The following is a 27,494-nucleotide window of genomic DNA, read 5'->3' on the forward strand; positions in this document are numbered from 1 at the left end:
TATTTATTTTTTTATTATTTTATTTATTTATTATTTGATTTATTTATTATTTTATTTATTTATTCATGTATTTATTTATTATTTATTTATTATTTATTTATTTATTATTTATTTATTTATTATTTATTTATTTATGATTTATTTATTATCAATTATTTATTCATGTATTTATTTATTATTTATTTATTATTTATTTATTATTTTATTTATTTATTATTTATTTATTTTTTATTTATTATTTTATTTATTTATTATTTATTTATTTATTTATTATTTTATTTATTTATTATTTATTTATTATTTATTATTTATTTATTATTTATTATTTATTTATTTATTTATTTATCATTTTATTTATTTATTTTTTATTTATTTGATTTACTTATTTATTTTTTTGTTTTATTTATTTATTTAATTCTTATTTTATTTATTTAATTTATTTATTTATTGGATTTATTTATTTATTTATTTCTCCTTTGATTTATTTATTTAATAATTATTTTATTTATTTATTTATTATTTTATTTATTTATTTATTTGATTTATTCATTTGTTTATTATTTTATTTATTTATTTTGTTATTTATTTCATTTACTTATTTATTTTTTATTTTATTTATTTAATTAATTTATTTATTCCTCCTTTGATTTAATTATTTATTTATTATTTGATGTGTATATTTATTTGGTATTTACTTATTTCTTTTATTTATTTATTATTTTATTTATTTATATATTTTATTTATTTATTTATTTTATTTATTTATTTATTTTATTTATTTATTTATTTATTTTATTTATTTATTTATTTTATTTATTTATTTCTTATTTATTTATTTGATTAATTAATTAATTAATTTATTATTTCATTGATTTATTTATTCATTTATTATTTTATTTATTTATTATTTTATTTATTTATTTATTTTATTTATTTATTTCTTATTTATTTATTATTTTATTTATTTATTCATTATTTGATTTATTTTCTTATTTATTTAATATTTAGTGCAGTTTTTATGTGTGTAGCTTTTATTTATTTATTATTTTATTTATTATTTTATTTTATCTTATTCATTTATTTATTTAATCCTAATTTGATTTATTAAGGACATTTTTTGTTTTAAACTCTTGTTCACCCCAAACAAGGCATATTGTCACTTGAGCATATTTCAGACCACGTCTGACAGGTGACCAGATGTTGCATAATTTAGCTAATACACAGAGTTCGTACCGGTGTGAGAAGTCTTTAAAATTTGACTTTTGCCTTTTTAACATGCAGATGCACACTCTATCATTGAGTCTGATATGTCATCAGTAACCTCTTTACCTTTCTACATCTGCCCGACACAAGTAAGTTGGGTTCAACTCAGTATTTCGTAAACCATGTTACTGACACACAACACCAACTAGTCGAGTGTTTTTGTGAAAGTTTGGCAAGGGGGGGCATAGATTGGAGCTCAGACAAATACTTGCTATGGAAATACATATAGAGCAAATACAGACTCGCAACGCCTCTTCCGTGGAAAAGATGCTGCAGGGAATAGAAAAGGCATCACCTACTTGGTTTCGAAGTCAGTTTTGAACTCTGTCAAGGCAGGATGGGAACTGCCGATCAGCTACTGCCCAGATGTGGCAACAGTATTTCATTTTAGGACGTATTTGGCCCTTCTATAGATAGAGGATTGAATCGGCAGTAAGATGCCAACTGGAGCAGTAGAATGATCCAACCATTTTTTCAGCAATATTGGCAACAGATTTGATGTATCTTTTTCATTTCAGATCAGGAATAAACACTGCAGAAGAAACATTTGTTGTACTTCTAATCATATGCGTCTTTCTCATCAATGGCTGAAAGTGGTGGCTGCAGCTTAGTTTCTTCAAACATTTATGAGGTGTCTTCAATAAGTTTCCAGACTTTTTATACATACATTTAAAATTATTGTAGACTCTTGAAAATTCAGTATATAATTTTTATACATCTTATAAAATGACTGACATTTTTATGATTTCAGGTTCAAATGAACAGCTACAGCAGGAATTGGAATACACTCTACTAAAGCCTGATTGTCACAGTTGGTGAATTTACAAAAATGTAATCTGGATGTGAGGACATTTTAGAAAAACGATATGCAATAAAATTATGTTTTAAACTTGGAAAAATGCCACAGAAACGTATGGAATGCTTTAGACTGCTTTTGGACCATCTTGCATGAATTGATGTATGCTTGTTGCTGATACTCAAGGAGTTATGCTTTATGCCACCAAAACAGGTTTGTAAAAAATGACAACCCATAGATCTGCTCTTCAAAAATTATGGATACGAGGTGTATTATTCTGAGACAGCCAAAGATTCAGATGGTTTAAGGATATGAAGAGAATGGATGACGACCTTTGATGTCAGAGGCAAATACCGGGACTGACCAAAAAAGCGATTGCTAGATAACATCAAAGTTGATCTCCACCATCACCACCGAGAGACAAGGCCGGTTAACTGATTGATGACATCACGTTTAAGTAGTAGCTTGTACGCAATAGTTAAGACAATCAGTAGTCTTGCTGTAGGATATCGCGTTTCTGGTTAATTTATGAAAAATGTTTTTTTGTTGCGTTATCCCAAAGCACTGTGGAAATTATAAAAACCAACCAAAAGTGCACATATTTTCTTTTTCTAAAGAGAAGTAGCAATTCTCCATTTAAATATTAGGAGGAATAATTTTAATCCAATAAAATATAGGAAAGTAATTATGTTATTTTTATTAATTAAAAGTTTATTTAATTAAAACTATTTGAATAACTTCATGACCTTTGATAACATTGTCAATATAAATTAAAGAAAGAATAATTTTTATTCGTAATACAGCAAACAATATGTTGAATTAATTTTATTTTAACTGTTTAATTTTTTTTAAAGCAAAAAAAGATTTACCAGTATTTAGCAGAGAAGCCAACAAACAAAAAAAAATGGCAAAAACTTCAAATACAAAACAAATAAATTGATGTTATCTTTCTACCTACGATAAGTTTTGTATGTTTTTAACATATTTTAATGCTTTCATTTGGTTTGAAAAAGAACTAAATTAAACTGATAATAACATGGCCGACCATGGACATGCTGTCTTCACAGAGTTTAGGGAGAATAATGCTTCAAAAATTAAGAAAAATAAACAAAATATTGATAGAAAGCCACCCAATAAGTGTTATGGCAACACTCCTACTTTTCCTACTATATGTGACGTCATTTTTCAATTAACAGGCCTTATCTCTCGGTGGTGATGTCCCCATACCTTAAACCTCACAGAGCACCTGGTCAATTATCGTAATGCCTGGAGCAGTGACATGACAAGAAGGCGCCTAATTCTAACAACTGTGAACAGAATATATTAACCTATGCAGCAGTGGCAACACCAACAATAGCAGCAGCAGCAGCAGCAGTAGTAGTAGTAGTAGTAGTAGTAGTAGTAGTAGTAGTGTAGCTGAATTTAACAACAACATTAGGGAAATTGATTACTGATGAAAATAATGAAGAAAGTGACTTACACAAACTGGCGCGCCTGTCTCTTTCCTGTCGGGTGACAGAATGAAGGAAGGAAAAAGAAAGAAAAGATCTTCGTTTGTAGAAGGCTTGTTACATGATAAGGGCTGTCCCCTTTTCATGTAAGTATAAAAATAGAGAGATTAGTTACAATGAAAATGAAATAGCATAGGCGAAATTCGAACCTCGTAATTTAGTTTAGAAATAGATTATGTGTGAGAATTTAAAAATGTAAAACAAACATTTGTTTAGAATATAGATAAATATTTCAAGGAAAGAATGTGAACTCTCAAGTTTGTTATGAAATTTTAAATTGAAAGAATGCAGCTTATAAGATAATGTTTTTAACATATTGAATATAGGTTACTGAGAAATAGGAAAAGTTTTGGACACGTATGTCCAGAGCACGTGAAAGAAGGCACATGTTTTAACATGTGTATGACGTCACGGAAAATAGAAAGTTCTAGGAATAGAGAAAAAACTTTAGTTAGAGTTAGACAGTCAGTGAGAAAACTCGGAGAGAGTCAGTCGTCTAGGGAGCGAGACGTCACTTCAAGAAAAAAATGTGAAACTTTGAATTCTTGGTGATGGAAACACGGCCGTGTGACGAAATAAACCATCAAGTGTTTTTTTGTAAAGCTCGTCTTGTGTTTATGATTCTTACAAAAAGGTAAAGTTAAATTGTATTACATATGTGTGTTATAAAATGTCTTTTCATACACATCTCAACTTCTCATATTACAATGTCCGAACTGTCTGAACACTATCCCTTCACTCAAAGAGCTTTCTTCTTCCAAGCTACACAATTAATGAATGAACATCTTAATATAAGAATCTCCTAAGTCTTATACAACTTCTCTCTCTCTCTCTGAGTACAACAACATCCCTCTCTCTCTCAAGACAAACAATCTAATAAGACTCTTTCTAAGCATCTCTCTAAGACTCTCTTTTATATAAACTCCAATATATAACAGGATCAGTAATATACATATGGCATTAATTTGCATAGGACGACAGAAACTGTTATGAAAAGGACGAGTTGAAAGCACGAGGTGGTTCTTAGTTTTTGGACAGCTGAGAGAGAGAATGGACAGTAGAACATACTGTTGAAGTTAATCGTGGGAAAACTGGAGTTCGAACAAATATTTCTCTTCATTTAATTTCCTTTTTCTTTCTATTCAAGTAGTGTGACAGTATTGTTAGATTAAGTTACAGCCAGCGTGCACTGGTTTTTTGATGAAAGAAAACTTGCTTTCAAATCGATGTTTAGAATTGATGGGGCTGATAAGAGAAGAATAACAAAGAGAGAACTTTGTTAATTCCACTTTTTCTGAGGACTTGGAAAGTAAGAATTATCAATGGTATGCTACAAGAGAAATGGCATTTATCAAGGCGAGTGGTTGTGTCTCCACAATGTCTGATTATAAGTAAATGGTTGGGCTATCTGTCTTACGTAGGCCACAAAACAAATATTAACTTTTACCACAATCGAACGAGTGACAGTAAAGAGTTGATGTTAAAATGATTTCATAAACAAACAAAAAATATGGTTCACTGAGTTCAGCACCCGTCACTGAAGTTGATCCCTCGTTGGTTCAAGGAGTGAATGAGTTTTTGAAAATGTGTCAACTGATAAAATTACTTATCAAAACTAACAAAATAAAGCGAATGAACAGAAAGGCCATCATTGCTGTGGGTGGGGGAATGAGATGGGGAGGGGGAGGTTGATGATTGCTTAACTGCCAAAAATCACTTCTCTGTGGCTAAAATTTTGATAACGATTATGCAAAGAAGAAATGTGGTTAGTGTAAATTTAGAAAACGCATTTATAATTATGAAGATCGGTCCTCAATGGATATATAATTATGAAGATCGGTCTTCAATGGAAGGAGAGACCCCCTGACAGAGTAATAGTGAGAGATTAAGGCACATAAAAAAAGATGGAAAGAGAAGCGAGTTTAAAGATCTATTGACCACTCATGGTCAACTTCGTGCAGAATCGGGATTTATGATTATTATTGGTGTCGCAATATTTTTGATACACAAAAAGGGTATGTCACAGAGTCTTAGCTTTGTATGACAGCTAAGTCTCTCTCTCGGTTCAAAATGTTGTGATCCAGCAACAAGCAAGAGCAAGGTAGCCAGCAACAAGTTAAATACATACATACATACATACATACATATATGGTGATTGTCACTTCTTGACAGAAGAAGACCATCTTTTCCTTGCCTTATTGTTGATTACCCAATCATTTTCATATATTTTTGAAATATTTTTTTTTTTAATTATATACACATTGGAAGCACTTTCCCAACTGAACAAGTCAATACCAAGAGCTTTAAGATTATCTTTGATGTTATCCTTAAAGCGTTTCCTCGGTTTATGTTGTGGATGCTTTCCTTGTGTAATTTCACCATAGAACAGGCGCTTTGGCAATCTATCATCGTCTATCCTTGTCAGATGTCCAGCCCACCTCATCTGGTTGCGTATAATCAACTTCTCGATACAAGGTACATCGGCCCGCATGAGAACATCCACATCAGATATAAAAGTGCTCCACCTGATGCCCAGAATGTGTCTCAGGAATTTCTGGTGCACTCTCTCCATGACTTTTATGTGTCTACCATAAGTTGTCCAGGCCTCAGAAGCGTAAAGCAGGGATGGTAAAATACAAGATTGATAGACACTGATCTTTGTATGACTAGTTATACCCCTATCAGACCATACCCGCTTCTCTAAGCCACCAAAAGCCTTAGTGGCACACTGTATCCTATAGTTGACCTCAGCATCCAGGGTTCCATCTCTGGTGAGAGTACTACCCAAATACACAAATGTGTTAACCACGGCAAGTCTCTGGTTGTTGACAAAAGCAGATCCATGATACCCTGCATATCCCTCTCACCATGGGCCACAAAATCGGCATCATCTGCATAAAGCAATTCATGAACCAGGTGCTGAAAGGTCCTTGTAGAAGCATAAAAACGACGAAGATCAAAGACCCTACCTGTGGTTGTGAAACGCAAATAAACACCTAGAGAACATTTCCTAAAGGCATACGATAACATAGTTGCAAAATAAATTGAAAAAAGTGTAAGTGCTAGGATATCACCCTGCTTCACACCATTGTCAACCAATATGGGTTCCGACAGGCATCCATTGAAGTTCAGGCGAGCCTTCATATTAGTGTTGAGCTCTCTGAGTAATTGTAGAAATTGAGGTGGGCATCCCAACTTCCCCAGAATTATCCATAGGGCACTTCTGTTCACCGTATCAAAAGCCTTAGTCAAATTAACAAAAACCTGATAAAGCGGAACACGGTGTTCAGTACATTTCTCCTGCAACTGCCGAGCAGAGAAGATCATGTCGGTGGTTCCTCTGCCCGGACGAAAGCCACTTTGGCTTTCTGGAATGATGGATGGACAAATATACTTTAACAATCTATTGAGTAGAACTCTGGAAAATACTTTGCCAACTGCTTCCAACAAACTTATCCCACGATAACTTCCACAGTCGGTCCTTGACCCCTTTCCCTTGTACAGTGATATAAGAATTGCATCAACCCAATCCTGATGGACGGGAACACCCTTCCAGACATCAGTGATAAGATGAAGAATTTCATGAACAAGTTTATCACCCCCATGTAAGAGGACTTCCACAGGAATACCATCAAGCCCTGGAGCCCTCCCAACGTTCACTTCCTTGATTGCATCTTTAATTTCATTCTCAGATGGGAACACAGACATTTCATGGATAAGCTTCTGTTGTGATAAAAATTCATTGATGACGTCCTCATCAACGTTAGAGGGGTTGTCAAAGAGATCAGAATAATGCTTGGTCCAACGAAGGAGAATCTTGTTAGGATCCTTTATAAAAGCAATTCCATCACTTGAGAGTAGGGGAGATGTAGATAGTGTTTGAGGACCAAAAGCTTTTTTTAAGAAAATGGTACATGCGTTTGAGGTCTTTACAATCAAAAGCCATCTGGATTTGGTTGGCGAGTTTAGCCCACCACTGATTCTTCATTTGGCAGAGTCGCTTTTGGAGAATACCCTTGTTTGCTTTAAGTGACTGTTGGAGAGACTCTCGACCTCCATGAGAGGCAGACAACATCTCATGGTGCAACTCATTTTTAGTACTTAAGAGTTGAGTAATTTTAGAATCATTATCATCAAACCAATCCTGATGTTTAGATTTGCGGAAGCCAAGAACATCTACACTTATTTCATAGATTGTATTTTTAAAATGCGCCCACGACCCATCAAAATCAGCAGAATTAACTACGGATCAAAGCTTTTCATGTACACTTGGATCAGCCAGCCTGGACACATCAACCCGCCTGGGAATCCCAACACCACCCAACCTACACTTCCTCCTTATACAGATTTTCAAATTTCAGCGTACCTAAAAGTGATCTGAGCCGCATTCAGCTCCACGCATAATACGCACACTACTGACGGAATGTAATCGATCAAGTGACCTTGTTTTGAACGAGGATGGGTCCAGGTTAACCTATGGACCTCTTTGTGGCTGAAGAAAGTGTTACAGATAGCAAGGTCAAACTGAGTGTATAGATGGAGAAGATGCAGACCATTACTGTTGACCCTACCTACACCAAACCGACCGAATGAGTCCCAGGTGTGATGATCCTTGCCAACCCTTGCATTTAGATCACCCATGAGTAAGATCTTCTCAGATAAAGGAATAGAGGAAATGGTACGACTGAGATCTCCGTAAAACGCCATGATGGTGTCTTCATCATGATCCATGGTAGGGGCATACACAGATAAAATTGTCATATACCTACTGTGTGCAAGAGGGAAGCGCATCATCATAATTCTGTCACTTACACAGATTGGCTGTTCAATCCTCTTCACCAAATCAGAACGCACTGCAAAGCCAATTCCACCTTCTCGTCTCAGCCCTGATGGTTTTCCTTTCCAAAAAAAGGTGTATCCCGAGCCCACTTCAACCAATTGATCCTCACCACTCAATCGTGTTTCAGACAATGCTGCAATGTCTATGCTGTACCTAGCGAGCTCTCTTGCAACAATAACTGTCCTACGCTCAGGTCTTTCACTATCTAGGACATCTAGCAAAGTTCTCACATTCCACGTAGCACCAGTTAGGTTATTTCTCTCCTGATAAAATTTTGATTTTCCTTGTTTATTATTTTTCTTCAACTTTATCTTAATTCTCCTGCAAATATAGAGCAGCCGTCGACTGCAGGAAGCCGACCAGCTAATAAAAGAGTAGACAATTTTTAGGTCACATTTTCTAGACCCTTCCCAAATTCATGGGTGAGCAGTGTATCCCTAGAAAAGGCTGCTCAGCCGCTAGATCATCCACCGAAGTTGCTTCCACCCTGTAAACGATTTAGTCGACGATATTAGATAAATCACTGGCCGCCTATGTGCAGATGTGCAGCTATGCACTTCCAGCCCGCGAAGCCTGTGTACGTGGCCACTCACCTCTAGCCATAGGACTTTTACCTTTTTTCTTCTTCAAAGATATCTGCACATAACGATCGCGACACAACATGCTTGTGTTACACATATTGTACCCTCTCGCACCCTACCACTGGTTGCACAGTGACAAACTGAAATAGTGAGATGACTAAGCAGTGGCATAGTGTGCATGTTTTATTATCACGGAGTTTTACCTTTCCGGCAGCTGGACATATACACACACATACACACAAGCAAGCAAACATGCATATGCATTTATCTATCCCTAGTTCTCACAATATAGTAACCCTCCAGAGCTTGAGAGGGAGGCTAACAGGTACTACACCTTGCCCAAGGGTGACCTGAAACTATGCAAAGCAGCGGCGTTCATCTCCCTGAGGTAGTAGGTATACCCGCATACCCAACATACATACATACATACATACATACATACATATTGTTATGTTTGACGTTCATCTTCGTCACCAACTGTTATGTTTGCAGGTTGAACCAAATAACGTATAAGGCAATACAAATGAAGACTCAACAAACAAAGGTAGATCAATAAGAAGTGTATTAGGAAAAGTATATTTACAGTATATTTACATAATGGTTGTCAGGTAAGAGTCTTGGCTGGAGAACATATCTGCTCTCAGCTCGGCCTTTGGTGGCTTCTGGTTAACACACACTCTGATTAACCGAGTCTTGCTATTTATATGTAATATTATCCACATATGTAAATGAGTGGGTGCCACCACAACACATACATACATACATAAATACATACATACATACATAAATACATACATACATACATACATACACGCATACCTACACGCATTCATACATACATACATGCATACATACATACATAAATACATAATGCATACATAAATACATACATACATACACGCACACATACATGCATACACGCATAGGTACAGACACGCATGCATACATACATACATACATACAGGCACACATGCATACATACATTCATACATACACGCATACATACATACACGCACACATACATACATCCTACATGCATACATACATACATACATACATACATACATACATACATACATACATACATACATGGTAGACCTTCCATTTCTGATATACAGATGAGGTTTGAATATAAACTAAATAACACAATATGTCATCCTTTATTTATGCCTGGAAGTATCATTATTGACTTGATTAAGTTAACCGACCCAACCCCAGCTGGGCGTCTTCTCTGAAAAAAGGTAAAAAAAAAAAAAAAAAAAAAGAAGGAAGTGAAGAAGATAAAAATAAACGTTGAGATGTGTATGTGTGTGTGTGGGGGTATAGTTGTGAGTGTGTGTGTGTGTGGGGGGGGGTGCACATATATCGCTAGAGAAGTTTATTCATAGACACAAGTTCTATTCAACGCCGGCTACCAATGTCTGCTGCTAGATCTGAATTCTTAAATCCGAAACCGCGTCGGTAAACTCGAATGTTATTTATAGTAATAAGTACATTAAGGTAGACGAACTTTGGTTAAAAAAAAGGAGAGATAGATGAGGTTATCGTGTCATAGCGCATGTGTTTCTTTGCAGCATCCGAATAACCCGCTGCTGCTCACAGACTCCTTTAAGGTCTCCGTTTAAAGAAAATCGCAACTCCAAGCTACATCTCCTCCTTAAGACAGGCGCATCTTTTTACACTTTTTCGCTCTCCTTGAGGGTCGCGACTTTTTTGTTGCGAAATTCTGCCGAACAAAAAAGTAAGTAATTTCTATTGATTGATCTGCCCATTGATACAAGAAAAAGTTTGATTGTCGTGCATTTTTTTAAAATAGTCAGCAAAGTAGACAAATAAATAAAATTAAAAAAAAATAAAACGGCACAAAATAAATAAATATGCAGTAAATAAATGTTACCAAAGGCAAGCTGCAGCAGCTCTCTCTCTGCAGTATCTGGATAAGTTTTTTGTGTCTTAACTTATTCTAAAGCGTTTATTTACTTCGAAACAAAAATAGTGTAAAGTCTATCCAGTTAGACCAAAAAGATGTCAACGTCATTACAGCAAAATTGGAGCCTCGATAATCGCTCAAAAATCGAAAATTAAACAAAATAATGGTAGAACAAAAGGTAGTGTAAAATCCTGTCGAGATAGAAAGAAAAACAAAATTAGAGTTATACTCAACCTTAGATAATTACTCAAAAATCGAAAATTAAACAAAAAACTGATAAAAACACATTAAATAAATGTCACCAACCGTGCGAAAATATAATATTCAACCAGTATTTTGTTTTATTTTTCGATTTTTAAGCGATTATCTAGCCGTCAAACTGTCTGTAATAACACCGCCATTTTCTCGTTTTGATTCACTAGACTTTACAATACTTTTGTTTATAAGTAAATAACCGCTTTAAAATAAGTTTAAACACAAAAACTTATTCGGGTAAGTAGTAGAATAACTGATCTTGCCTTTGGTAACATTTATTTGTTGTGTATTTATTTTTTCACCATGTTTTATTGATTATTTTGGAAAATGCCCCTGTTCCTTATAGAAATGAATCTAACTGCACTTAGCTTTAACGTTTTATTGCAGTTTCACGGTATCACCGATCATTGAACATGTCGCCTAGTTGCATAAGTCATTTTTAACTAAGGTTAGTCGAAACACTTCTAATGATCGGTGATACCGTGTAACTGCAATAAAGTGTAAAAACTAAGTCAACTTGATAATTCGTTGTCTATATAGCTCGATTCAAAAAGATATTCAATTTGTTATTAAACTTTGATGTCTTGATTCGGTTTTGTTCCGATTTTTTAAAGGTGTCTTCTTGTTTGTTATCATATATATACACGCGTTACGCCCTCTGTCAAAAACGACAGAAAATATTACACTTCGCCAGTGTTCGCAATAATATTTATATAAAATCACAGAATTATGTCAATAATTTAATTTTTCATGCATACATTTTTATTATTATTCAGTACTTTCTATTTAAAATGGAGAATTTTTTTCCCCGAATAAATTTTAGGCTGCGACGAGGCTTTCGTTTACAAAAAAGAACTTGTTTTACTCGCTAACTTTTGAGTGACGGGATGGGTTTATATTTACATACAAATAAATACACATGGCATTTATAATGACACAGTAAAGGAAATCTATAGACATGCTAGCAGGTTGCTCGACGTTGCCAGGGATTGAATGAAGATCAACGAATATTCCACACTTTTTATATTTTTATTGTCATCGAAATCGAACTTTTTTTTTTTAATCAAATCGATTGATTACCTACTTAAGTTGAGGACCTCTCCCCTCCCCCCGCGGTGAAACGAAAATAAACTTCACTTTTCTCCACGCACTGACTTAGTGACTTAGTCCACAAAACACCTCGCCAAACTTTCACAAGAAACACTCGTCTAGCTGTAAACACTATCAATAATTCCCCCCACTCTTTATCTGTGCCTAAACCTAAACGTAGATTCCATGAACAAAGCTTCTTTCTTAGAACTGCACGTCTGTGGAATTGTTTTCCGTTTTCCTGCTTTCCGGCTGACTACAATATGGTTGTCTTCAAGTCTAACGTAAATAAGTTCTTGATGAGCCGTTCCATATAAGTTATCAAATTTACCAAATTTTCATTACTAATGATTACTATATTGTCCAATTTCTACTGTACACTCTTTAACCCTTATCCTTGAGTGGCCTCTTGGCCTTGATAATGTGGTGATGCCTATGTAAAAAAAAACAAAAAAAACATTGTAGTCTACATTGCACTGTAGAGAATCTACTGTTGATTATATAAAATCATTTTTATATAATCGCTTAAAGTTTAAAATGCAAAAGTCAAGTATCATGGTTCAATTGTGCTGTAAACAGAAATTTCGAATACGCCCCTGTCTTATAAAAGAACATACTATTTATTCTATACGCCGAGCCTTTCTGCTTGTGCGGTGATGAAACTTCTCAAATGCACTTGTAATGTTATGCTGTGTATGGGTGTTTGTTCAAACTGGACTGTTTTTTCACTAATCGAATTCTTTGATTATCGCTTTTCGATACTAATCAGAGACATTCCGATACAAATATATATATTTAAGAACACTCCCAGACAAAAGAAATACATTTGTGTGAAATTAAAAAAACCCAAAAAAACAGCCGTTTCGCAGTCCATAGAGAACGAACACACACACACACACACACACACACACACACACACACACACACACACACATACACACTTGTAGCCAAATTGAATATTGACATGTTTATATATCTTTGATTCTATGGGACGAAACAACATGAACATTTGAAAGTTTTTTGAAGATTAAAATACAATTCTATGGTTAAAATTTTATGACAATTGGTAAAAAAAACCCTATATTTTTAAACCAATAAAATATGACCAAATTTGCCTACATTTGTATATATAGTGTCCTGGCAGGCTAGCTTCAGTTTTGTTGCTTTAGGATGAATTTTGCTTAAGTTTTTTTTTTGCTTGGTTGTTTCTCCTGTGGTCTTGAATATTAGCGTTGTTGTTGTTGTTGCTGTTGTTGTTATTATTGGCTTACATGGAGCTTTCACACAAGTCAACAAACGATCTGATTGGAAACCTGTGGTGTTTTCTGGAAGCTGAGTGACAACAAGTCTCCCCAGACTCCAGTTCTCTCCACCTCCTTCGATAGCATTTGCAAATGAATTTGCACCATCGCAACAGCCGCTTACCATTGATTTCTCGCTGGTAGTAGTCATTGGTTTTTTACTGGAATTTGAGTGGCACTCAGCCTCCCCAAGGTCCCAGTTCTCTTTGTGCTTGTCCAGCCGAGGTCTGGTTGGCACTCGCTCCTCGGTCTTTCAGTCCTTATTGACCCTTCTCGGCCCTTTGGTATCACTTTTTTATTGAGGGGAACGGTAATGAAACAATGGGGGGGATGCATGATGGGGGTGTGTGTGGAACTTGTAGATATGCAGTTTCGGTGTTCTTCATTCCCTGTAACGCTTATTTGTTATATTGTCTTGTATTATTCTCCGCATTCAAGGGGTTTCCTTAATATTTCAGTCGTTTTCATTATCGTTAGTCGTTGTACTTTTGCAGTTATTCCTCTGATTCCAATTTCTGACATTTTTTTTTTTAAGTTTTCGGAATTGTTCCTAGTGCTCCTACTATTATCGGTACCATTTTGATTTTCTTCATCATCCAAATTCCTTTTAACTCTCTGGCTAGCTTTGTGTATTTGCTTTGTTTCTCCTTTTCTTTCATACTCACCCTGTGGTCAGCTGGGACAGCAAAGTCTATGATTTGACAGGATTTTTCTTTCTTGTTAATTATTACGACATCTGGTCTTCTTGCTTGGATGGGTTTGTCCATCTATATGTCCATGTCCCATAGGATTCTGTGGTTCTCGTTTTCGAGTGCTGTTGCAGGTTTATGCTTGTACCATTTGTCTGTATGCTCAAAATGCAGTCGTTTGCACAATTCCCAGTGTACAACCCTCCCCACTTGCTCATGCCTGTTTTTGTATTCCTTTTGGGCAAGTTTGCTGCATTCATTTACTATATGGTTCATTGTTTCGTCTCTTTGTCCACAGAGTCTGCATTTTCTGTTTTCTTGTGTTTTATCAATATTAATATGGTTGGTTCTTATCGAGTTATGTTGGGCTGCAGTTATTAGAGATTCAGTTTCTCGGATTATATGTTCTTTTTGCATCCATGTCCAGGTGTTTTCGTTATTCTCATCTTTTGTTATTCTTATGAATCTTCCGTGGAGTTGTTTCTCTTCCCATTTCTCGTTTTGTCGTTTGTCTCTCTGTTTTCTGTTTTGTTGTTTTTTTCAGTGTCTCTCGCTGCCATAATTATCCTTTCAGTGTTTTGCATTATGTATTTTATAATAATAATAATAATAATAATAATAATAATAATAATAATAATAATAATAATAAACGCACTAGGAGTTCTCACATGTTATCATCAGTGATTGTTCATTAATAATAATAGTGGTGTTCCCTGGAGTCTGAGTGATAAGAAGCCTACCCAGATTTCCAGTACTTTTCAGCATTGCAACTGACTTTGCACAATCGCAACAGCCGTTTACCCTTGATTTCCCACTGGAAACGATTATTGGTATTGGTTGGGATTTTGGTGACAATAAGCCTCCCTGATATCTTAATATTCTCTGCACTTTTGCAATGGTGGCCTTTTTAGTACTCTCTTTCCTCGGATTTGCCATTCTCTATGATCTTTCACAACTATTTTGTCTGATATCATCCGGAAGTGGTGCCAACACTTGTTTTGGAGATAGAAGTGATTAAGCGTAAAGTCTTGTGGTTTCAGTTCTTTTGGTTTCATGATGTGGTGTTTTTACTATGTTTTTGTTTTTATTTCATTTTTATTGCAACTTCCATGCAACTGGTTAGCATTTGCAGTTTTAAACTTTTAAATTCAGATGAACATATCTCGGATCCACAAAAATTTGTTGATCAAAATAAGCACCATCAGAATCACACTTTTGCCAACGCAAAACAAGTGTATTTATGCGAGTGACGTAAAAATCTTGCATACCATTGGTGATAAAGTCGCTGAAGGCGTTTTTGATATCGCTTAGGTTTTTGAAGCATTTCTCACGCAGAAAGTGTCGAGATATTTGAAAAAGTGGTAGTCAATAGGTGAGAAATCTAAAGAGTATGGCGGATGAGACAGAGTTTCGTAGCCCATTCGTTCAACTTCTACAGGGTCGGTTTAGCAACATGCAGTTGGACATTGTCGTAGAGGAGAACCGAGCCTTTCGTGTTGACTAATGCTGGGTGTTGTTGTCGAAGTTTCTGATGCATTTCATCCATTTGTTGGCAGGACTTTTCCGCCGTAATGGTTTCGTTTGCATTCAATAAACTGTAATGGATGGAACCGGTCGCAGACCACCAAACAATCAACATCACATTCTCTTGGTGCAACTCTGGCTTCAGGAAGTGTCGTGGAGTTTAATTGGCATCTAACCTGACTGAGCTGAACACCGTCGGGTGTCATAAAGAACCCACTTCGCAAGTCACAACCCAATCGAGAAACGGGTCGTTCTTTTTTGTTTTGGGGAGGAGGAAACAGTTTATAAAATTGCTTGCAGTTTCAGTTTCCTTGGTTTCATGAGATGTTGCTTCCATCTTTTTGTTTTACTTCCGTTGCAATTTTCAATGTGTTTGGCTAAATATTTTTACTTTATGTGGATTACATTCTGCATTCAGATGTTTTCATCATTATCATCCGCTGTATAGTCACAATCTTCCTTTTGATTCTAATTTCTCATAATCTTTACAATGACTTTCTTCATGTTCCAGATTTCTCTGCGCTTCATTTTCTGTCTCTTTGATCTTCATCCTGTAGTCTGCCAGATGGAAAAGTCTTCAGTTTGACAGTTTCTTTCCTTCTTGGTAATTAATATGATGTCCGGTCTCCTTGCTTGGATTAGTTTATCTATCTGTACCCCATGTGATTTTTGTTTTCCAGTAATCTCCTTGGTTTGTTCTTATACCATTTGTTTACATTATTATTATTATTATTATTATTATTATTACTATTATTATTATCATTATTATTATTATTATTATTATTATTATTGGCAGCTCACAAGGAGCTTTCACACAGGTTATCAAAGATCTCTCCTTGAAAACAACCTGTGGTGTTCCCTGGAAGCTGAGTAACAACAAGTCTCCCCAGATTTCCAGTACTCTTCAGTCTTTCGGTAACATTTGCAAATAGATTTGCATTATCGCAACAACCTCTTACCATTGATTTCTCGTTGGCAATGGCCATTGGTCTTCACTGGAATTTGAGTGGCAATAAGCCTCCCCAAGGTCCTAGCTCTCCTCACACTTGTCCAGTGGAAGTCTGGCTAGCACTCTCTCCTCGGTAAAATCACAATAGATACCATATAAATTTTAAAAATAAAAGTTTACATATAAAAATATAGAATGTTTGTTTATATTTTCAGAATTTTTGTAGAACAAAGGGGTGGGTTTCGAAAAATTATGAGTCGATAATTTAAAGGCCGTGAGTTATCCACCGGTCTGAAAAATCGTAAACCAAACTTCACCTGGTGCTACCAGATCAGGTTGTCTGAAGATGTTGGCTTTCTGAGATGAAACCCACCTTTTGTTTTTCTACTTCCTTTTGAAAAACTTAATTATGTTCTGCAAAACCAAAAACAACCCACCTTTTCCGTCTTTTTACTTCTTCCCATTTCCCCTTTCTCTTCCCCCCCCCCCACATTTCCTGACTGGTTTCCTAACTTAAAATGTACCAAACATTAATATTGTGACCCTTTCCCTTTTCCATTGCAAAACTCCTTCATATTCTGCAGAGCAGAGAACAAAAACGATAAAATCCACTATAAAACAACCAAACCAAACACTACAAACTATCGATTGAAGATACAAAGAACTTGAAGAATAAAAACCTTCTACAAAATAACTGGATGCAACATGAAAACTTTTTCCAAAATAACTGGATTCAGCATTAAATAACTCAAAAAGGGTTGATATGCCGTAAAAACCAAACAACCAAACTTCCCCACCCAGTTAAAACATTATTAGTAAGAGCCAATGTTCATTTGTTTTCATAGTAGAAAGAAAGTTCAGTGAAAAAAGTGAGCATTAAAATAATTTTATGCATTTTCTTTTGATTTGCAGCTTTTGCTGAGAAATGTTAATAAATTGTGCATGTATGTGTTCGTTAGTGTGTATGCGTGCATAAGCTTATGACTGTGTGTATGCGTGAGTTGAGATAACAATCCCAAGTTCGATAGAGCTGGAAGAGGGGGGAGGGTGAGAGTACGAAGAAAATTGTTCAAACTGTTTATCTTTACTATTATGCTTTTTTTCCAACTTTAAATTGTGTCATACAATTAATCAGAAGTGACTTTTCCAGGGCATTTTTGTAATTAATCAGAAGTGACTTTCCCAGGACACTCATTGACGAGCCCAAATATCAGTTTCCTTGTTGCTATTGATAATATTGGCCGATAAAAAATCCAAGGGAGGTAACTCAGATAATTCTGTTCCAACACTGTAATTAAACTAAAAAAAAATCTAATGGTAGAATAGCGAAATGTTAATATCTCCATCTACAAATTCTTGTTTTTTCTTTTTTTTTTTTTTTAGATAAAACATTCTTAAACTAGTCCACGTGGACAGCATGCTTCCGTTTTTAAAAATGCTGATATTTAGAGTGTGAAAAATAGAGCTTAAGGCGATAATTTTTTAACATTACGTATCCCTTTTGCTAAGTCAACCGCGAACACGTGAGGAAAAGAGAACTTTTTCGAAAGAGAGCGGGGAATAGATAAGACGAAATGGAAACTTCGTTTAGTTAAGGAGAGAGAAATGGGGGGAGAGAGAGAGAGAGAGAGAGAGAGAGAGAGAGAGAGAGAGAGAGAAAGAGGAATGGGATAGTTATTAAAACTCATGTTATTGCGATACTTGAAACCGTTTAAGTAGCACTGCCTTATGTTAGTGATGGGCATAGCGTGCATTTTAAAAAGCGATTCGTGTTTTACCGGAAACCAATTTTCGTTATAAGTAGCAATGGGCTCAACGACGTCAGAAATAGAAACCATGGAATAATTAAGAACAAAATAAAAAAATTAATTTCATTCTTCGCTTCTTTCTTAAAAAGAAAAGGAGTTTAAGTCAAGAAACACTTATTATTTATATGCTTTTATGACGTTTATTAAACTCTAAATTTTTCGAATGTGAAGAAATGATTGATAATCGAGAAATACCTCCATAAAGGGTATACCGACAAAATTGTCACCCTAAAAAAAAAAACAGTACAGCTTTATTTTAACACCTTTATTGAAAACCAATTCAGGTAACTTGATTATGTAGTAGAGCTGACATCTATTCAATGTAGCCGTCTTCAATCTCAATCACCGCCTTGATACGGGTCCGGAACTGGGAGCATGCCTTTTTCACAAGCTTCGGCAAGAGCTCGGCAAATACTCAGCAGATGGCTGCGATCAGGCTGGCTTTGGTGTTGTGGGAGGTCATGTTGGTGATGTTCTCGACTTATGAGCAAACAAAGTAGTCTAGCAGATTCAGGTCAGCGGGGGAGGAGGGTGGGGGCAGTGAGAGAAGAGTACAAAGTTGTAGCACTCATTCTGAAGCCAAACTTGGGTCTCCTTGGACATAGGCCGGCGCCGAGTCCTGCTGCCCCACCCAGCATCTGTCAGAGGCCACCTGGTTGCATCAGGAGATCACCACACTCTTCAGCACATTCAGGTACACTTTAGTGTTGAATTTCAAACCAGCTTCGAAGATGTGAGGTGGCATGATGTGGCCCTCACTTGAAACCACACCAAAAACCATAACCGTGGCTGGAAACTTTGTTTTCATCACCCTGGACACACCCCTAAAGCGTTGAACCGAGCGGATTTGCATTTTAAAGTGCTGGCAATGGTCCTGCTGTCATAACCTGAATTGGTAGAGAGCATGAGGTGTACACCGGCACATCTCCGATCTCGGACATTGAATATTGTGTCACTTTCAGACACCATAAAAGGCTCCTATCGCCTTTGGAATTTGTACACAAATGACTAACTAGTAGAATGTCTTCAACAACAACAACAAAAAAAAAAACAATAAAAAATACAAAAAAAAAAAACCAAACCAAAAATATCAACCCCCCCCAAAAAAAACCGGTTTTCATCAAATTGAAATGGAATCCTGTTGTCTTTTTTAGGGCGACAATTTTATCGTTCCACCCTATAGTTTAGTTAATGAAAGGAAATTGAATGCTCTTCAATTCTTTACAAACTCAATATTTGAAGGTAAAAGAGAATTTAATGGAGCACTCGAATATCTATGCATCTCATATAGAGATCAAGTTTTAGCCTCTTTATTAACACAGATTTCATTTAGATAGCTCGATAGTGCAGTACTAGAGCTATAAATGCTTTATAAAATAATACCGCTTAACTGGGAATATTCATTTTTTTCTTTGCTCATCTAAAAAAGTTTAGTTTATTAACTATACAAGGGTTCACAATAACAACATCGTCAGAGGAAGAGTTCTTATTTTCCTCTCTAAATATTTAGTCCTCTCACTACTACCAGTTGTCACCGGGACCAATTGTACTTTCCAACGATGATACGGTTACACCGGCCATAACTGATTACATGCATAGCCATAACATAATCTTTTGATTTTCCGATTCAATGTTACCAGGATTTGAAGCGTTGCTTATATTTTGAAATTTAAGAATAACGTATATAAATACGTTTAACAGGCTGGAAACAACGCATTTATTATTATTATTATTATTATTATTATTATTATTATTATTATTATTATTAACAGATTTGTTTATAAAAATAAATTATGCTTTACTTTTTTCCATCACGACGACTACAACGGCGATTTCTACGTTAAAAAACATAAACTTAAAGAAATGTTACCCGCATTTAAAGCGTTTCATATATTTTGAAATTTATGAATTACGTATATAAATATGTTTTGAAGGCTAGAAAAACGCATTAACAATTTTTTATTATTAACAATTTTTTATTATTAACAATTTTTTATTATTAACAATTTTTATTATTATTAACAATTTTTTATTATTAACAATTTTTTATCATTAACAATTTTTTATTATTAACAAATTTTTATTATTTACAATTTTTTTATTATTAACAATTTTTTATTATTAACAAATTTTTATTATTAACAATTTTTTATTATTAACAATTTTTTTTATTAACAAAAAATATGCGTTGCTTATAGTATGCCTAAACGTATTTATATTCGTAACTCTTAAATTATAAACAAACTTAGTTTCTCGAGTTTTCTTGCCATTAAACACACTACGTGTACATTGGTGACTTTCCTATTTACTTGCCTCCCCACGAGGTCAGATTTAAACAAAAGGTTTTTAATGTGTGTGTGGGGGGCGGGGACAAAAAAAAAAACCCCGCAAAAAACAAAAACAAAAAAAAAAACAAACAAGCAAAAAAATTTAAACGCGTTTACGTTTAGCTTCCAAATATATCCGTCTTTTATATTAGGATTTATTATCACAATAAATAAAAAAAAAAAAAATAAATAAAAATTTAAACAATTAACAAACTACGAAAGTGTATTAAAAAAAAAATATTTTATCAAGATAACGACGACCGCCACAAAATATAATAAAATTTGCAATTTAACACGTGACTAAATTAAAAATGTTAGCTCCCGATTAGTTGTATTTTCTTATAATTATTATGCCGAAAAAGAAAAAAAATACTTAAAACATTTCCGCTACATATTTCTTTTTATAAAATTCCGTATTTTTCTTCGAAACAAATCATATTAAAAAAGACGCTATCATTTGGAAGATATACACTTCAATATATAAATATATATGAAATCGCCACGGTGCATTTATTTTGGCGACGGACGCCAGGGACTGAAATTATAATGGGCGGACAGTGGCTCTAACTAACCACCGCACTTTTTTTTTTACTGGTGGGATGGGGGACATACTTCCACTTGGCAACGTCGATACACGGGCCCTGCTAGTTAGTTATAAATGAAAAACACATAATTGTTTGTCTAAACGATATTTGTCTGCTTAACACTTTTGTGTTGAGTGTCATCCTCCCTTTTTATATTCGAGTAGAAGTCTAACATGTCTTTAATGATGGGATTTATCGCCATGTTCATCAATTATATCACTAAGATTCTCAGCAAAATTCTCGAAACTAACAAATTCTGTACGTAATTTAACAAAAAGAATGTCAGAAATAAATTTTATATGCCGTTGTGCAAATAGTTCCATTGTATTGGGGATGCTATGGAAAAGGCAATGGCTAAGGGAGTAAACCTTGACAAAAAAATCCGATTTTGAAATCCCGATGGGCGGATAATGAAGCACTGCAACACCTTTCTGGCAACTCCTGCGGCTGCGCTGACTCTGACCGTATTGGCTTGACTTTCTATCGCGCTTTGTCCGCCACGCAGAAAGGGGGACCCTGGTAACTGAGCAAACCCCGGTCTCCATATTACCCTTCACCCCACCAGGTTTGTATCTGGAGAGGCAATTCCAGCTCCGACTGTATAACCAGGCACTACAGTACATCAGATACAGAAATGCATTGTTTCACGAGACAGAAGGTTGCCATCGTTACCAGCTGCATCTAAAAATGGCCACCTATCTCCTGTGATTTGTTGGATGTTGCACAGTGTAATCAATGATGAAACACATTTGATTTTCTGTTTAGATTTTTTCGTTTCAACAAAAAACGATTTTGTTTCTCCAAGAATTTTATTATTTCCTTTGTTTTACTCTTCGATCTGCGTGCCAATCTTGATATTTTTATAATCGTACGATCCATGTTTTCTCCAGCTTTCTTCTGGCGTAAGCCCCTCCCCCCTTATTTAATTATGTTGATAGCTTGTTTATTTGTGTACGGTGATGTTTATAACGCACTTAAATCTCATTTTCAGTTCTTATGAAACACCAAGGGAAGGCACATCGGCCGAAACGCAGTACAATTAGTTACCGACGTTAATCAAAACAATAGTCAGAAAAAAAAAACAAAACAATGTACACATGATGACTCCTCATCAAAAACATGTAAAAATCTTTTCATTTTTTTATTGCGATTCAAAAAAATAAAAAAATTATTCAACATAAACAATATATATATATATATATATATATATATATATATATATATATATATATATATATATATAAAATAAAAATAAATAAAAAAAAGTGCGGAAAACGAACATTTGGAAACGTTTTTTTTTTACCTCGTGTCCCGATGTTTGAATGTTTATAACCTTGCGTTCAGTTTAGAGTACCATATATGGACGGCAACGACGGAAGAACCGCAAGAATTTTTTCTTACCAATTTATAAAAAAACGGAATATTTTTGCTGACTTTTCCATTTCTACAGAAAATATTTGCGGCGTGAAACATGCATTCTCATTTCGAAGTAATTGTCGTATGAATATGGAAAACAATCAACTTTTAAGAACAAGTGTTCAGCAAGAAGGCATCAAGTACTTTTTTTTTAGTTTTTGGTATGACTTGACCGAGGATCGAACCTCAGTCTCTCGGCCCAAACACTCTTAGCATTATCCGGATTCTACTAAAATAGTTACTGATTAAAAAAAAAAAATGTTTGGTTATTTTTATTAAAAAATATTTTACCAATGACTTGAATTGCAGAAGAGAAAATTTGAAAAACTCGGTCGTGTATTTTAGTTATTAAATGAACATATGAAGAAGTTAAACGTAAAACACAGCGGATATTTATGGGATAATCCATAGGATATTTATAGGATAATCCATAGGATATTTATAGGACAATCCATAGGATATTTATAGGGAAATCCATAGGATGTTTATAGGACAATCCATAGGATATTTATAGGACAATCATTAGGATATTTATAGGGAAATCCAAAGGATATTTATAGGACAATCCATAGGATATTTATAGGATAGTCCATAGGATATTTATAGGGAAATCCATAGGATATTTATAGGATAATCCATAGGATATTTATAGGGATATCTATAGGATATTTATAGGGAATCCATAGGATATTTATAGGATTATCCATAGACATTTCATAAACTATTCATAGGATAATACATAAGATATTTATAGGGTAATCTATATGGCGTTTAAAGGATAACTCATAGGATAAGATATTCATAGTGTAATCCGTAGGATATCAATAGAATAATCTATATATGAAGTAGTAGCATTCGTGTGTGTGTCTGTTCGTACAACTGTCCTACAGCTCAAACCACTGGACCGATCATGACCAAACCTAGCATGATGAAGGTCTCTCACCTAAGGATGGTTCACACCATTTTTCAAGGTTAAGGTCAAAGGTGAAGGTCATAACCTATGTATATATACTCTCCTACAGCTCACGACACTGAACCGATCATGACCAAACCTAGGGATGGTAGACACTATTTTACAAGGTAAAGATCGATTGTTAAAGTCGGGAATTTGCTGTACGCTCGGATACCCAGAGTGCAACTGATATTTACAAAATGTTTCAGAGTCTGTTTTCTTTTTGAATCGTTTTATTTTTTATATTTGTAAGCTAGTACCCAACAGCAGTAGCCAATGTGTGAGAAATGACGACACGGCCAGAACCAGAAGAGAAGAGAAGATAAGGGAGAAAAAAAAAATCCACGACACACAATGTTGAGGTCGGCGATAATATGTGGTCTCACAATCTAATAGAATTCGAAATAGGCAGTTGTCCTTCCATAATTTGCGATGATAACGATTAAGCCAATCCCAGATCTTCAATTAAATTTGTTTTCCTTGTTGCATCTGTCTTGTGTGTGGAAGGTAAAAGGTGGTCAAGTGATACTAAGTCACGACAGGCCGAGCAGATATAAAAGCTTAAGGTAAATGGATTAAAAAATAATGAGTAAGTTGTTAAAATAATTGACAATAAAATACCAACCTGGCATACAGTTAACCGCGTAAAAAGCACTTCCCCATGGCCATCTTAAAAGTAAAATAAATATGTGATAAATAAGTAGTCAACCATCGCAGCAAAAAAAAAAAAAAATCAACTTACTCAGTGACATGCAATATGGTTTCCGTCCTGCTAGATTTACAGCTGATGTGCTAACTGTAATATCATACAGTGTTAGTGACTCTCTTGACGTTTCAGAACAATTACTCATGATATATCAAAGGCTTTTGATAGGGTATGGCATAAAGATCTACTTCACAAGATTACCAGCTAAAGAATAGCCAGAAATGTCTTAGTTATCCATTGATTACTGTACACGCAATAACCCTTATCCCCGAGTGGCTTCCAGGCCTTGATAAGTGGTGACCTCCATGTAAAAAAAAAAGAAAAAGTTATTAAATCCTTTCTCTCTGATAGGTTTATAAGAATAGTTGTCGATGGGCAGACGTTAGAAGCTCATAGTATCAATGCTGGCGTCCCTCCGGCCGGCAATGAGTAAGATCTTTTTGAGTTTCTCTCTTCTGACCTTGAGCACATGGTGCAATGGGGGAAAAGGTGGCTGGTTAATTTTAATGCATCGAAAACCAAGCTACTCTCTTTCCATCATCAACACCTTGAGCACTATTTGACCGTAATTAAAATGGATGGCTTTCGTCTTAAAGAAGCACCATGCCATTTATAAGACTGACCTTCATTCCTTATCTGAAATGGAACGTAAACATCAAATCTGTTGCGAAGGTCACACGAGAAAAGATGGTTGGATCATTCTATCGCTCCAGTAGCTATCTCACTCCAGATGCAATCATCTACGTGAATGAAAGCCAAATACGTTACTACATCTGGGGACTATCATTTCCTACAAAATCGACTTCGAAATCTAGTGGGAAATGCCTTTGTCTCTTCCATTCTATCTCTTTCTCATAAAACAGACGTTGTGAGCCTATCTACCGTTATTTTCATGGCAGATGCTCGACTGAGCTTCACTTTATGGTTCAATTCCTGTAAAACATTCACAGCAAACACTCGACTAGCAACAACCAGCCATTTCTTTTCCTCTATCTGTGCCTAAAAATAAACAAATTTTCCATGAGCAAAGTTTCTTTCCTTTCTATCGGGGACGTAAGTTGCAGGGATAGTATGAAGGGAGATGAGCAGCAAGATATATATCTCAAATGATTCGATTTTTACGGACCATACTTTTATGGGTCTTTAGTCGGTTAAAATAGTTTTTAAGGGGTCGAAAATGGGTCAAAAAAGAAAAAAAAATGGTTATACATTTTGTACATTCATTTGAGTTTATTTTTTATTTTTAAATTTTTATCAGTTCATATCCGTGTCACATATGTACAGTGGTAACGTCACCAGCTTTGCATACTACAGTTTTGCTTTCAGTTTCGATTCTAGCTGATGGCACCCAAATACTTTTCTTTTTTACTTTTGAAATCACGACTCTATAGTCTAATTTATAAAAATCACTGTGTCTTTCTTTCTTTCTGTCTCCATATTTTCAAACTCTATCTCTTCCGAAACTAAAAGTCGCAGAGCAGCGCTAGGGGCTTCAAATAATTGGATTTTGTATAGACCGTTCTTTAATTGGTCTTTAGCCGGTTAAAATAATTTTAAGGGGTTAAAATAATTTTAAGGGGTTAAAATAGTTTTAAGGGTTAAAAATGTAAAAATCGTTATACATTTATCCTAATTTATTTTTAATCAGTTCATATGCGTGTCACATTAGTATGGAGGTAACGTCACCAGCTTTAAATGCTTCAGTTTTGCTTTCGGTTTCGATTCTAGCTGATGGCACCCAAATACTTCTTTTTTATTTTTGAAATCACAATCTCTAATAATATATACGAAATTTGGACGAATTAAAATATCATATTTAAGCGTATTTAACCACCGGGTGAAGCCACACCCCGTTAATATTATATATAAACCAGGACTATATATTAGGTACAATATAATATTCAATAGAAAATTGGATCTGTATGCGAAAATTGGATCTGGATGCGAAATTTGTATGAATTAAAATATATTTGGGCGTATTTTACGACGGGCAAGGTCACGCGCCAATTACTAGTGTTTAATAATAATTACTAATGTTTAACAATAATTACTAGTGTTTAATAATAATTACTAATGTTTAATAATAATTACTAGTGTTAACAATAATTACTAGTGTTTAATAATAATTACTAGTGTTTAATAATAATTACTAGTGTTTAACAATAATTACTAGTGTTTAATAATAGTTACTAGTGTTTAATAATAATTACCAGTGTTTAATAATAATTACTAGTGTTTAATAATAATTACTAGTGTTTAACAATAATTACTAGTGTTTAATAATAATTACTAGTGTTTAATAAGAATTACTAGTGTTTAATAATAATTACTAGTGTTTAACAATAATTACTAGTGTTTAATAATAATTACTAGTGTTTAATAATAATTACTAGTGTTTAATAATAATTACTAGTGTTTAACAATAATTACTAATGTTTAATAATAATTACTATTGTTTAATAATAATTACTAGTGGTTAATAATAATTACTAGTGTTTAATAATAATTCCTAGTGTTTAATAATAATTATTAGTGTTTAACAATAATTACTAGTGTTTAATGATAATTACTAGTGTTTAATAATAATTACTAGTGTTTAATAATAATTCCTAGTGTTTAATAATAATTACTAGTGTTTAATAATAATTACTAATGTTTAATAATAATTACTCGTGTTTAATAATAATTACTAGTGTTTAATAATAATTACTAATGTTTAATAATAATTACTAATGTTTAATAATAATTACTAGTGTTTAATAATAATTACTAGTGTTTAATAATAATTACTAATGTTTAATAATAATTACTAATGTTTAACAATAATGACTTGTGTTTAATAATAATTACTAGTGTTTAATAATAATTACTAGTGTTTAATAATAATTACTAGTGGTTAACAATAATTACTTGTGTTTAATAATAATTACTAGTGTTTAATAATAATTACTAGTGTTTAGTAATAATTACTAG

General features: G+C 34.2%; 1 protein-coding gene across 3 annotated transcripts in view; it reads left to right on the forward strand.

Annotated features, from left to right (window-relative positions):
• Positions 1-10,382: 10,382 nt before the first annotated feature.
• LOC145279450 (E3 ubiquitin-protein ligase TRIM45-like) overlaps positions 10,383-27,494 on the forward strand; it is a 556,560-nt gene continuing 539,448 nt past the window's right edge. For all 3 annotated transcript variants that reach the window (XM_080130727.1, XM_080130732.1, XM_080130739.1), the window contains exon 1: positions 10,383-10,732. The gene's annotated coding sequence lies outside the window, so the exon portion shown is untranslated. The remainder of the gene's footprint in view (positions 10,733-27,494) is intronic.

This window comes from Euprymna scolopes, chromosome 1, assembly GCF_053919585.1.
Source record: "Euprymna scolopes isolate OS-2025 chromosome 1, ASM5391958v1, whole genome shotgun sequence".
NCBI lineage: Eukaryota > Metazoa > Mollusca > Cephalopoda > Sepiida > Sepiolidae > Euprymna > Euprymna scolopes.